At 40.5% G+C, this 12,781-nt stretch overlaps 1 long non-coding RNA gene across 1 annotated transcript; it reads right to left on the minus strand.

The window, feature by feature from the left end:
- Positions 1-8,437: 8,437 nt before the first annotated feature.
- Positions 8,438-11,648, minus strand: LOC142814032 (uncharacterized). The gene is made up of 3 exons (XR_012894781.1): positions 11,528-11,648; positions 9,334-9,440; positions 8,438-8,523 (listed from the first exon to the last, which is right to left on the minus strand). It is a non-coding gene; the product is annotated as an uncharacterized LOC142814032 (long non-coding RNA).
- Between the last annotated feature and the right edge of the window lie 1,133 nt (positions 11,649-12,781).

Below are 12,781 nucleotides of genomic sequence, written 5' to 3' on the forward strand. Positions count from 1 at the left end.
GTGCACTCCGTCCTATCTGAAATTTTTTAATGCAATACTAACCAGCCGAAGTAGGCACTCTTTTACAGTGTTCTTAGTGTCTGTGCGCCTTCAATATGTAATCAGACAGACTCATGTAATGAACCAATAACATGATTTGCCCAATTGCCATTCCCTTTACCCCTGTGCATCTTTCAGCGCGATCACCGGAATGAAGGGACTGAGAACGCGCTCGAAACGTCCAACAAACCCTTGTAAGTCCGTTCGTACTTGGCGGGTGATGAAACGTTAGTGCCACCAATTTGTGAAACAACAAACTTCTTTATTGAAGTTGTTCAATGATTACATAAAAATGTGTCGAGGCCTCTATAAGGCACTAAAGTCATATTCATTTGTTACAAAGTGAAAAGCGTTGCTTGATAAAGCAACTATGAAGGTGTAAATATACACTTTTGACAATACAGCAGTCGCTGAAAATAGGCAGGCATTCAATGTGACTGTAGGCTATATAATAAATTTTAAGCACAGAATTTGTGTTCGCGATCAATGAACCTCATTCTGCAGATTAAAGGAAAAACGTTCCTTTCAAGGGCCCCCGTAAAAATAACCTTCCAACTACTCCACATATCCAATTACAGCGTTTTGTTGCTTCAATAAGAACACTAAAACTGTAATTGCGAAGGAAGCAACTTCGTAAATGAAAGGTACGGCTCTGTCATATTATCTCTGCTAAACAAATCATTCCTTACTGCTTGTTGGTTGGGCTGCGCTACTAACAATGGCGGTACTAATGTGCGTCAGGTTTTTCTTAGGGCTGCTCATTGGCCTGACATGAATGCCGTCTACTATAACCACTATAGCTATTTAAACACACACGACTACCGCAAACGGCAGGAAACCCTATCACGCGGCGATAAAGGTGTTCTGCTTCCTTACATTTAACCAGCTTTTTATTTTTCATCATCAATAATTGCTGTACTCGCTCACTCGGGGGCACATTTGCAGTCAACAAAATCTTTGGTGTGTAAGCAAGATGACCTAGTCTTCCATCCAAATACCTAAGTTTATTGGTGCTTTTTATTTAGCATTACCATTATTTTCATTCATTTTTTTAGAAAATATATTGATGAAGTATTCAGTGCAGCGGAAGCTGAACGATTGGGAATCCTTTTGGTAGCGTGGTTAAAACTGCCACATTTGCTTCATACCTTTTAACTTTAAATAATACTTTTTAATACTAATACTTCAGCTAATACTTCAACAAAACAAATTTGTAAAAACATGCTGCGTGCTATTACATTATTGCCTTGTTGTATAACAAAGCGACTAACACTTGCATTCGTATTATGAATCGAAGTACCTCAAAAGTGTCGTCATCACACGTGCCTTCATCACTCGTGCTGCTCTGTCTGCATTAATAAATCTGATAAGCCACTGTTGTAATCCAAGTTAGTTACTCCGTTTGCAGTAGCCAGATGAAGAACAAAACTTTTAGGCCCATACGCAGCTTCAAGGCCAGCGGAGACCACACCCAACTACTGTATGAAAATGGCGCACATGTAAACAAGAGGAAACAAAGCACTTTAACTTTCTTTAGTAAGTGTTTTTGCTGTCCGCTTGTTTTATGCTATGTAACTAGAGAAAGAAATAAGCACATAACTTTTCTTGAAAAAGATCTTCTTGCCAGATTAATGTTTTGTTGATTTAAGCACGTATCGCTTCCGCTTTTGATTAAGTAATTGTTTTGCTTTTATTGTGCACTCTCATTCGAACTACATATATAAGAAATCGAGAAAGTTGGTAGGCTGAAATATTCTAATTTTACTTTCTAGTAAACACCTCACTCTCTGACAACTACGTTCAATATACGAGTGGTCGCTTAAGTAGACTTGCTGCTTTATTTACTTTTACCTGTTCATCTAATTCATATATTCTTACAGTAAATTATTGCATTCTCCTAAAGTAATGAGACACAGATCACCTTATTATAGTAAGAAGTTTACCACGTAAGGTAAAGTACCCCAGAAATGCCTGGTCCTACAACTTTGTATTGTTCTTTACGTGTGCCGCGATCCCTGTGTTAATAAATACGATGACAGCATGGACAACATGAACTCGGTAAACTGGGAAAAACTCCTCAAATAGATATTCGAAATCCTCAGTCACAACGACTAGAAATATATTCGTAAACCTCGAAACAAGACCAAAATAACAATGCAGTTTTCTATCCTAGGTCTTTTTGCGGCTCCTTTGGCCCAGGCCGTGTATTTTGCAACTGTAATGACATAACCAGAAAAAAAAAATTTCATGACGTGATATGCATGGAATACTTCTGCTTTTTCGCTTTAAACATATCTTACTCTTTCCCACTGTCCTATTTCTTTAGCACCGGGCTGCTGAACACAAGATAACGATCATGATTTCCGCATAATGGAAATGAAGTGTGTTTGTCTTTTTACGTGGATTTGAGACGAAAACGCAAATGCTGGCATCCTTTGACTTAAAACACCTGCCATCGTCTGATGTCTTTTATTGTCCGAAATTAGAATTTATCTTAATGTCTTAAGGTTGATCTAATATTGAATTTGTAGAGTTTCCAGAGTTAGTCTGCTTTTTAAACGAAACCACTTACCTCGGTCTAACGTTATCGGAATTTTCACAAAAATGTGCTTTTCAAGTAAGGTATATTCTATTGTGTATAAAAACTAACGTCATCAAAAGGAATAGTGAGGAGAAGGGCCTGCACTACAGAAAAATGAACGCCAGCAGTGCAGTGCAGTGAAAACCCATGAATATCAAATGACATTTTCTGGTGAAATAAGCTCACATAATGGGATTTGGTGCCGTTGCATGAACGAAAAAGAAATACCATTGAGATTTTTTACCAATTTACGTTCATTTATTTGTTAATAACTTATATATGATAAGGTGTTTTTTTAGAAGCACTGGCATCCTATCCCACTTGTAGTGCAAACTTTTAAGGCCGAATATCAGCTTGGCCGGTGCGTGGTTTGTCCTTTTTCAGTATTGATTGTTGGTGGGATAGTAAATTTTGATTCATAGTTCACAAAAGACAAGGACAGCAAGGCAATGCACGTCTGCATTGCTCACCGTGAATTGATTGCTATACTTCTTATATGGACAACTTTCACTGAGCGCATGAGATGCGGTGCCCTGAAATTGATACAGTTGAACTCTTAATGAAACTCACCGATAATAGCTTTGGATATGCTGTTTCGGCGGCCATATACACTGTCATGCCGTTGCGTTCAGCCAGCTCTGCGGCGGAATCAACGCGTTGATTTGTCTGGTCACGCACGGTGAGCGCTGCCTTCATTTTAGCGGTGAACAGGTTTGTGGTCACCAGCATCGCTAAGCACCAGAAGGCGATCACAATGCGAGAGGACTGATTGCGAGGCCTCATCACAGTGGCTGTTTGAAGAAGAAAGTTGAAAACGCAGGTTTCAGTGTTTACCATTTGCACATCTACTTTTACAATACGAAGGTCGAAATGGTTGAAAGACATCAGCATTCAACTGTCGAGTAGGGTCGACGTCCATTTATGTGGGGACCCGAGAGTAAGCTAGTGCACCACATGCATATTGATGTCATATACACTTCTTCAGAAACTATACCTTTGCCTTTAGGAAACAATAGCATTGATGGTGCAGACACTCGTAAGCACATCTGTAAATACTGAATGCTCATGAATCAAGAAATACTAGAGACCTCGCTGGGAGGTGGGGTGCTAGATATTTAAACATTGGCTGGGATGTCCACTCGTGACGAGGTACTCTGGTCACATATGAAATCCCAAATGCAGACCATGACTATTTCTTTAAACCAATACAATAAATAAAGACAAGCTAGTTATATCTGCGATTATTTTCATTTTGCAGTTGTTGAAGAGGTAATCATTTACTGTGCAAAAGTTGTGGATCCCGAGCTCGTAATAGCGACAAACATACTGAAGTGCAAGGACGCAAACATTCCAACAAAAATATCATAAAATGTACAGTTCAGCGCGTTCACTTCCATAGTTACGTTCCCATTCATGATCCAGTCATATACTTATTGGGCAGCAAGCTGTACCAATGATAATTAAACTTTCCATGTTTTTATTCTCTTTCTGGGTGGTCTTGTTCGTATTAAAAAAACTTGGAGTTTTTGTGACATAATAAATTCATATTATTATAATCTTATACTTTGTTGCCTATAGCAGCATAATATTGTATAATGCAGTAAAAGAATTAAAATAAATCATTCCGAGAAATACTTCTTGAAATATATTTAGAGTGCAACAAGTACCTATTGCATGTGTTTTACAAATAAGTGACTGTCTTTCTTAAAATAAAATTTGGAAATTCCACCTGCGCTATGGGAAATGCACTATATTACATTGACTCTTATACTGAAGACAGGCAGGCGAGCAGATTTATATTGGTCCTAAAAACTTGGTGTGAGAGTATGTGATACGTCCTGCGTAACTTGCGACGTATGACGTTGCCTTTAACAGAGAGCACATTTGCGCAGTGTAGTTGCTGCGAGCTTGTGTTCAGTTATTTAGCTCATCTTCCTCAATTCCTCAAAAAAAAAAAACATAAAGAATGCCTTCGCTTCGCCTTCAAGAGTAGAACTTAATAGCGTTGTCTAGTTCTGTGCCCTTTGGCTTATCATTCAGTAGCCTGAATTCGGTTCTTGGTGCTTGCTTGGACCATGCCCCAAGAAAACTTGCGTCTTTGCGCGTAACATTGGTAGCTTCAAACTATCTTCGAATACCTGCAGTGAGTACCGCTCCTCAGTGCCCATTAGGTCATAATTATTCTTCTTTTTTTTTTTGAAAAGCGAAGGAAAGACGTCTTACGCAACCACCTGACAACACGTCAACTTAAGCTGCTGCTAATTTTCTTGGCACTTCTGCTGCTGACGACAACTAGGACGGTCTGAGGTTTTTAATAGGTTGGTCTTCATTACACTTTATTGTTCTGCAAGTCGCATCTTTTGACACTGAGAACTCTTCCACGCTTCTGCCGCGCAATCTTACAAAGATTCATGACACTCTTCCCAACACATGACAGTCATTTAGTGTTTCATTTAAGAAGCATGGAAGTGATGCAAGTGATGCTGACACCGCAATTTCTGCCAAACAAGCTCTTTAACGCTGTCACGTCCAAGTCATTGAAGTCCAATAGGTGTTAACAAGTTGTTCAAGCATGCTAGGTTAATTAAAATCACAATTTAATGAGACGGTGACGAAGAAAGTTCCTATTGCCTTACGTGTCTACTACGCTCTTTCTCATTCAGATTTGTTGAGGCTGTAAAAGCACGGAATACGTGTGAGGTTTTATGAATGCTAGCAGAGCTCCGCCCACTCTATCTATTTTTCTTAAAAGTGGCCTCCTTATACTCTGTGTGCTGGTTTGAACAGTGGGTTTGTAGGTGGTAGGTATGGCCACTCAAGAGAAGTGTCGGGTTCAGGCAGTCATGCTTACAATTTTACAAAATAAAACACTGGGAGACAGGAAATCTGCACACATATAAACATTTCTTCAGCGTATCCTGATTAACTTCTTCAGGAAAAGTGATCTTAGCACTAATTCGAGAAGGAATAATAGATACGTACTTGACCCTGATATAAGCACAAATAAGTTCGCCGATAAACTACAGATACGTTCTAGTGCTCTGCGTTTTTTATGCGAGTGAGTACTTGTATAACTTCAAGGGGAAAGTCATTTCACTGCTTCTCTTCTGTTGGTTATCCTGGCGCGGGCAAAGTGGACCGTAATGAAGATTTCAAGCTGACATATATTTTCGGTCACTCCTTAGTTGATGCCTTGTTGACTACAGGATATCAGCTCCTTTAAAGCTTTATAAGAATTTTTAAGATGAAAGTCAAGCACAAAGATGCCACGTTTGTCATTTGTAAAGTAGAACCAAATGTTAGCAGAAAAGGACATCAAAGCATCAAAGAAGAAAAATACGTGCCTTCAAGAAACGCGCTTGCCAAAAGCCGAAACGTGTTGTCCTTTAGCCTGGAGAGGAACTTGAAGCGGGAGCCTGGAGCCATTGACAGGATGATCGCGCACAGTACCAATGATCCGAAAAGCAGCACCCAAACCTGGAATTTTAAGGACGATGATGGAAAATAAATATAATGAGTTCTGTCCTACGTGTTATCGTCCAGGATAGTAAGCTCATGCTAAGCATTGATGCCGTTGAAAGGTTTAAAGGCAACTGCCTCTTTCATTCACACGTTGTTCACTCTTTATATGACTGATTTGATATTGGGTGAAGTATTGTAAAATACTAGAAGTACTTTTCAGCGCAAACGTTAAGACACACCACACAAAAAAAGGCGACGCACAGAAGCGCAATGAACTGACTTTATTTCGGCAATTGTCAATGCGCATATACCTCCAAAGCAGCCTTACCACACATGCGCCACGAAATCGACACAAACAGAAAACGTGAAAGAGAGTAGAAAAATGAACCAGTGCATTACATACGCGATGAATTGAAATCAAACTCAGTTAGGTGCAGGGACAGGGAAGTTTCCCTTATGTAAAGATGAACACTTTTACTGACATGTAGACTTCCACAGCCCGACGCACATGCGCATTGTTGCTTCTGCCAATCGTCGATGTCCCTTGAAATCGTACCTCACAATTGCGGCGAGAGTTATTTTGAGCCACAAGTAGGGCTCTTTTATTCGCATTCTTGATAATAATATGTGTAGGGTTCCCTGAGCCGCTCGTGTACGAATTCCCCTGTTTCACCAACATATATATCTTAATATACAAGAGCTGGATGGCATAAACTGCTCCCACGGCACACGGGGCGTGGGGCACAGCGTGTCCGATTTTGCACCCTCTGCTGCCCCTACCGCAGGTGTGGAAGCATATCTTACCCCCGTATTCTAGAACGTCCCTTCACTCAACGCTTCACCTTCACTTGAGAAAGCCGATAGGAGCGCCATCTCTAGGTACGGCAAGTCACTGCATATCAGCGATAATCTGGTGCGATTCTTGAGTATCACAGCATCATTTTCAGCTGAGCAGCGGCGCAGCGCTCAACTTTGTCAAGTGAAGGGTGAAAGTCGAGTCGAGGAGCATTTGTGAATACGGTGTTCTAGAATGCTTGTTCGAGGCAGACAGCGCCATCGGGACATCATGTCTGCCTGCCACTTTCTTGAGCTGATGGGAGATCCGACGCATTTACGGGACCACCACACGCCTCACTTTATCATATACGGAGTCCACCCTCTTTAGTAATTTTCTTTTTTCTGAATTAGCTTTTCAGTCATTGCAGTCAAGAGCGACTAGGAGAAAACAGCAGCCAAATGGCGGCTGATTTGATTGGTGAAGCTATCTTGCATCTTGTGAGTGCAATATTTTCGAAAAGCGGAATTTATGACTGACATCAAAACTCCTCTTTTGACAATTTTCGTATGAGCAGACTTGAATGACAACAGGTTCTTTTATTTGGCCCATGGTTGGTAGGATTACCACAATCTCTTCCTTAATAAAATGGAGACAATATACAATGAACTTTACCAAATTGGTGAATAATACGCACCTCTTCTCCGAAAACTGAAAATGAACTGGTGATGCTGGTCTGCTGAACTACAGCATCCTTACTGAAGCCCCCTACAATGATGAAGTCTTCGTACCACAAAATGTCGCTTGGTTCGCCCACCTCGTTGCGTTCGGCAGTTGGGCTGAAGAACATGAAATTGACGTCGCATTCATGGATGGTTCCAAGTATAGAATTTCAATATAATAAAATCCACCAATTGCAAAGATATATATAGCAACGTTAAAACTGCAACATTCACAAGCACACGTCCAACGAACGAAATTTTTCGCAATGTTGAAACATTTAAACAGTTGAACGTTAGGCGACGTTGAAAAGCGATGACCATGGACGACCATGTATGACCGCGATGATAATCGCGACGCGTACATGCAAAAGAAACACTCTCCCCAGATGAAGGCCATACGTTTCTGTCTCATCAATGAACTTCTGTAAGATGGAGTCAGCGTTAAATAAGAGTGAGCAAAACATTCCTTGCATCAGGATGCATTTACCCGTATCACGCTTTTCTTGGCTAATCTCATGTGCATATTTTCGATTAATGGATCATTCTTTGTTACTATAACAATTATCAGTAATCATATGAAGCACGTGATTTATTTACGTACTCGACACACTAACAGGAGAATACTCGAGGAAGACGGGCGTCTAGCCCGCGCCGAAACTCGGTGCTGATAATAATTCCCAACATACCATAATCGCAACTGCCATAGCAAATTTTTTTGTTTAGTTAGATTTTTCTACTATGCGAGCAATATACATTATTTTGAATTCTGAAAAAAAATCTGCACCCGAGATGGCTTTCTTCAGATATAAAATGCAGAATAACTCTTCGCCCGGTCAGCAAGAGCTTTACCTACGTCTCTGTGAAGTTGACCAAGAAAGCCAGTCCAGGAACCATTGGGCAGTTTTTGTCCCCATCCGTTAATTGCAGGAAAGGTTGTCGTGTAGCTGTGCGACGATAACAATACCCCCACCATTAGTTATACAAGTTTAAGTGCGTAATTCTTTTTCGACATAACGCATGACAACCACCTGGAAGTGTTGCTTGCAGTATGCGGAGTAGAACATATATATTTGAACTGAGTAAGCATAACCTGATGAAACGTTGCTTTGGCTCATTGGTGATTTGAAATTGGCATATTTTCACAGAGCGGAATAATTCACAAAAAACAAACAAAAAATGAGCACTTAGAGAGAGACACTACACGGCTGCTGATTTCAACTACATTTTCTTAGTGAAAACCCCAGAATTATGTACACATAATAATAAGCTGCACGCTCAGCACAAACGCACAACCAATTCAGTCCCAGCCACATTCGTGAAATTTTTTTAGTGAGCGCAAAAAGAGGCATGCCTAAACAGGGGTCACCCAATGGTTACATTTCATTAGCCTCAATGGTATAACGTGTGAGCTGACGACGATGTTTTGCTACAATGGCGCAATCTCTACAGTCAATACCGAAATAGTCTTGAACAGCTGTGTTTACGTGATAATAAGGCTTTTTTTAAACGCTCATTTTACGCGTGAAGAATGGCACGTGGCAGAAAGCTGTTTCTTTGCTTTTACGTGAGAAGATAAACTTTCTATCGACGACCGGCAAACGACTACAATGGAATAATAACCTTTTTCCTTTTCACGTAACAACAAAGCCCTTTTCGCCTGCCCTGTAGACAACACGGACTTTTTCGACTCTTTACAGCAGGGCATGCTACTACAGTGCGTTGAGGGCTGCTACCAATGCATTGGAAAATATTACCTGATACTGAGCTTCCGTGCCGTATCCCAAAGGACATCAATCAGGGATGTCAGGATTAAGTATGTTCGTATGGTTCCATTCGGGAAAAAGTCTGATATGGGTAAATGCTGTTTTCGACAGAAAAAAAAAGAAAAAAATAGTTACAAGCTTTTCTCTAATTGTTATACCTTTATCTTGTTTTCCAATACAGTGTTGATGCAACGACATATATTATCGGTGAATCAATAAAGCACTGGTTTGAGGTATTGCAATTTTATAAGTTAATAATAGTGCAGAACAAAGTATAAAACTCAGAAGGACTATATGTGCTGTGTAATATTTAACACTACAAGTTTTATCACGATATCATTAAAGACCCTGTGTCGAAAAGTTCCGGTGTCGGCTGTGTTGATTGTGATCTAGAACTCTAGAATGATACAAACAAGCAATATTTAAAATTCGGTTTCAAGTGGGAATCAAACACATGTTTTCGCGTGCTGGTCACGTGTTTTACCATCGTATCATAGAAGTATTTTCTTTATTGCTGACCACGTGTTTTACCATCGTATCATAGAAGTATTTTCTTTATTGCTGACCACGACAGTGTGAGTGCCTAGTTCCAAGAATACATCGCGTAGGTCACGTTTTGGTCAACACGAGATTTAGTTTTTCTAGAAAAGACCAGATAATCAAGTAGAGAAATTCTTGCAGGTGCACTAGAGAGTGTCATTGCTTGAAACTGCTAGAAATGATTGTGTACGCAGAGAATGCAATGCGAAGAAACCTTTTACCACATGTAACATTGCATGGTAGTATCGAAGAATCACCTCAGGTGCTACAGCATTCGATTGCACAACAAATGAAAAATTTATAGTTTCGCAAAATTTAGAAAGAGGCATAAGTATACATCATGATCATCATCAGCATCAGCACGAATATTGCGTAAAGCTATACAGGTGTGCGCGCTGTCTTGATATACTAGCCGATGACATTTCGCTAGTTAGCAATATTATGCGTTATGGGCATTGTGAGCGCTTGACAACTGATCTTGCAGAGGCCATCAACTCTAGGAGGCTTTTAAACACCCAATTTTTCTCGCAAATATACGTTCCTCGGACAATTGAGGCATTTTCACTGAAAAACTGAGCCTAATAGGCGAATGAGAAGACAATGCGAAAGTTGCCCAGTCACGCTATTGAGTTCTACTCTTGAAGACGATGCTCAAGTGTGCTCAATCTTTTGGTTGAAAACTGCCTACGCTATGTATGTTTAAGGTTTTAGTAGCTGATGCTAGCGTGGTGAAAAAAGTCGCCGCGAGCTGCTGCATACCCACCGAAGTCTTTTCGAAATTGCTTAGAAGCTGTGGCATTTCGATGCTAAGGCCGAGGGCATGAGTTCGACAGATGGGCCTGTTGATCGCATATGGAGCGGTGAGAAACGTAAACGTTTAGATGTGTAAATAACCTAGAATATCCTGTGCGGCTAACTATGATACGGTGTGCATCATAATCGTATTGTTGTTTAGACACGTGTTACCAAAAAAGTTTTGATACAGACGCAGGTATAGACAATAAGTGTGTTATTGAAGGGAACCGTGACCCAGTACACGTGAGGAAGGGATTGAGGAGAGGAAAAGACGTTTTTCTGGCAACCTTACACAAAGGGAGGGGGGGGAGGGCTTATCAGCTTCTGTATTAAAATTGGCAATACTTTCTCACAGAAGGTAAAATTATGAAGTATTTTGTGAGTAATTATACGTAATTAGCAGGTTCAGACAACTGCTGGCAAAAACACAAACACGTTTACCAGTGTGCATTACCGCAATGACTCAAAAAACGTTTGTGTGACCAATGAAGTGTCACACGCAATGTAAATGGAAATAAAAGAAAGTTTTCTCAATGAGAGGGTTAAACATGTTGGACCATTCCTAAATAGTGTAACTGTAGAAATGGTATCTGTGTTCGAAAAACTCACTTGCATGGTGTTTATGCGCACTATTGGTGCATTGTAGTTGGACATATCTGTACGCACTCTCATAAAGAAACGGAAAACTTCGGACTACTATCTTGAGACTCATAGGCCACGCTCTTCAATGTGTAGTTCGAACGAGAACCTCACACACTGCTACTTCTGCAACACTAACTGCCCCTCCCCCCCACCCTATTCTTCCATTATAATTGTGGTTATACAACATAGGCAAAAAAAAAGAACATACCTCCATTGGTCGCGCTAGCATAAGCGTCGTTCTACCTGCGCCAACCGGAAGCTAGCTGGTGATCGATGGACATATGGAGGGCTACGAGGCTTTGCAAATATGTCGACCGTGATATGGTGTCTGAAAACATTTATTATGAATGCATTGTCAGAAAGCGAATCAGATGCATATACATAACGTTCCGTATCAAAGGCAAAAATTGGTTTCTGCATTTTGATATATGTGTGTCGCAAAAATGTCAGCAGCTGTACCAGACTCAAGACAAAAAGAGTGAGTTGCATGTACAAAAATAAATAAACGCTTCATTGGGCCACACTAAAGTAATCTGCAATGTTAATGAAACACTGTACAAATGTTTTTCTCAGCGCAAACAATCATTGTAGCTTATATTTGCCAGTTCAAAACAATTACGTATTGACATGACTTCATAATTTCATCACATTGAAATATGGCGCTGCGACTGCGTTCAGAGCTGTAGTCGGTTATAGCGGTACGTTTGACAGGTGGAATTTGTTTTGCCTAAAAGTATGAACTATATCAGCATGTTGGACATTTCGGAAATCAAGTGAATTTCTTCACTGAAATATCTACAATGACGCACGAACTTATCACTGACTGAAAAATATCACCCTTCCTTTTTTGGCAACGTGTTTCAATGACATTCATGCTGGTTTCTCAGAAGGAAAGCTTTATACTTTCAAAAAATCATCCTGATTCTGCTTTGGAACCCGAGACCAAAGCCTTCATGTGGGGTCGGTCTACCAGCAGAGCTATTAGAAGGCTGGCAAATCCAGAGACCAGCCGAAGTAAGCGTTGGTGCAAGCTTCAAATCCGAGGCTATAGCCAGTTTCATGGGTCATTGAATACGAAAATTAACCATCAGTTTGCGGTGGCGTAGGCACCAGCAAAAGTGAGAAGAATAAACATTAAGACGCGATGACACCGCCAACGATGTTATTATAACGTCACATTGCGCCGAAATTTGCTAGGTCATTCCGATGCATCAAATGGCATCGTTACTTACTCGAAGATCGGCTGATCACAGAGTCCATGCGACACCTGGTGACGGGATGTGACACAGAGAATCAAAGTGGCGACTTTTTGCACTGCCATACGTGGTGTATGACGGCTCGGCCACAAAATCGTAATTTCTTTTGCATAATAACGGTGAGATATATAAATTCAATATTTACCACTCGCAGCAAACCGATCTTTGGGAAATTTCTGTGTGTTCTCGATATTACTAGTGAGATG

This window comes from Rhipicephalus microplus, chromosome 4 (genome assembly GCF_043290135.1).
Source record: "Rhipicephalus microplus isolate Deutch F79 chromosome 4, USDA_Rmic, whole genome shotgun sequence".
NCBI classification, from domain to species: Eukaryota; Metazoa; Arthropoda; class Arachnida; order Ixodida; family Ixodidae; genus Rhipicephalus; species Rhipicephalus microplus.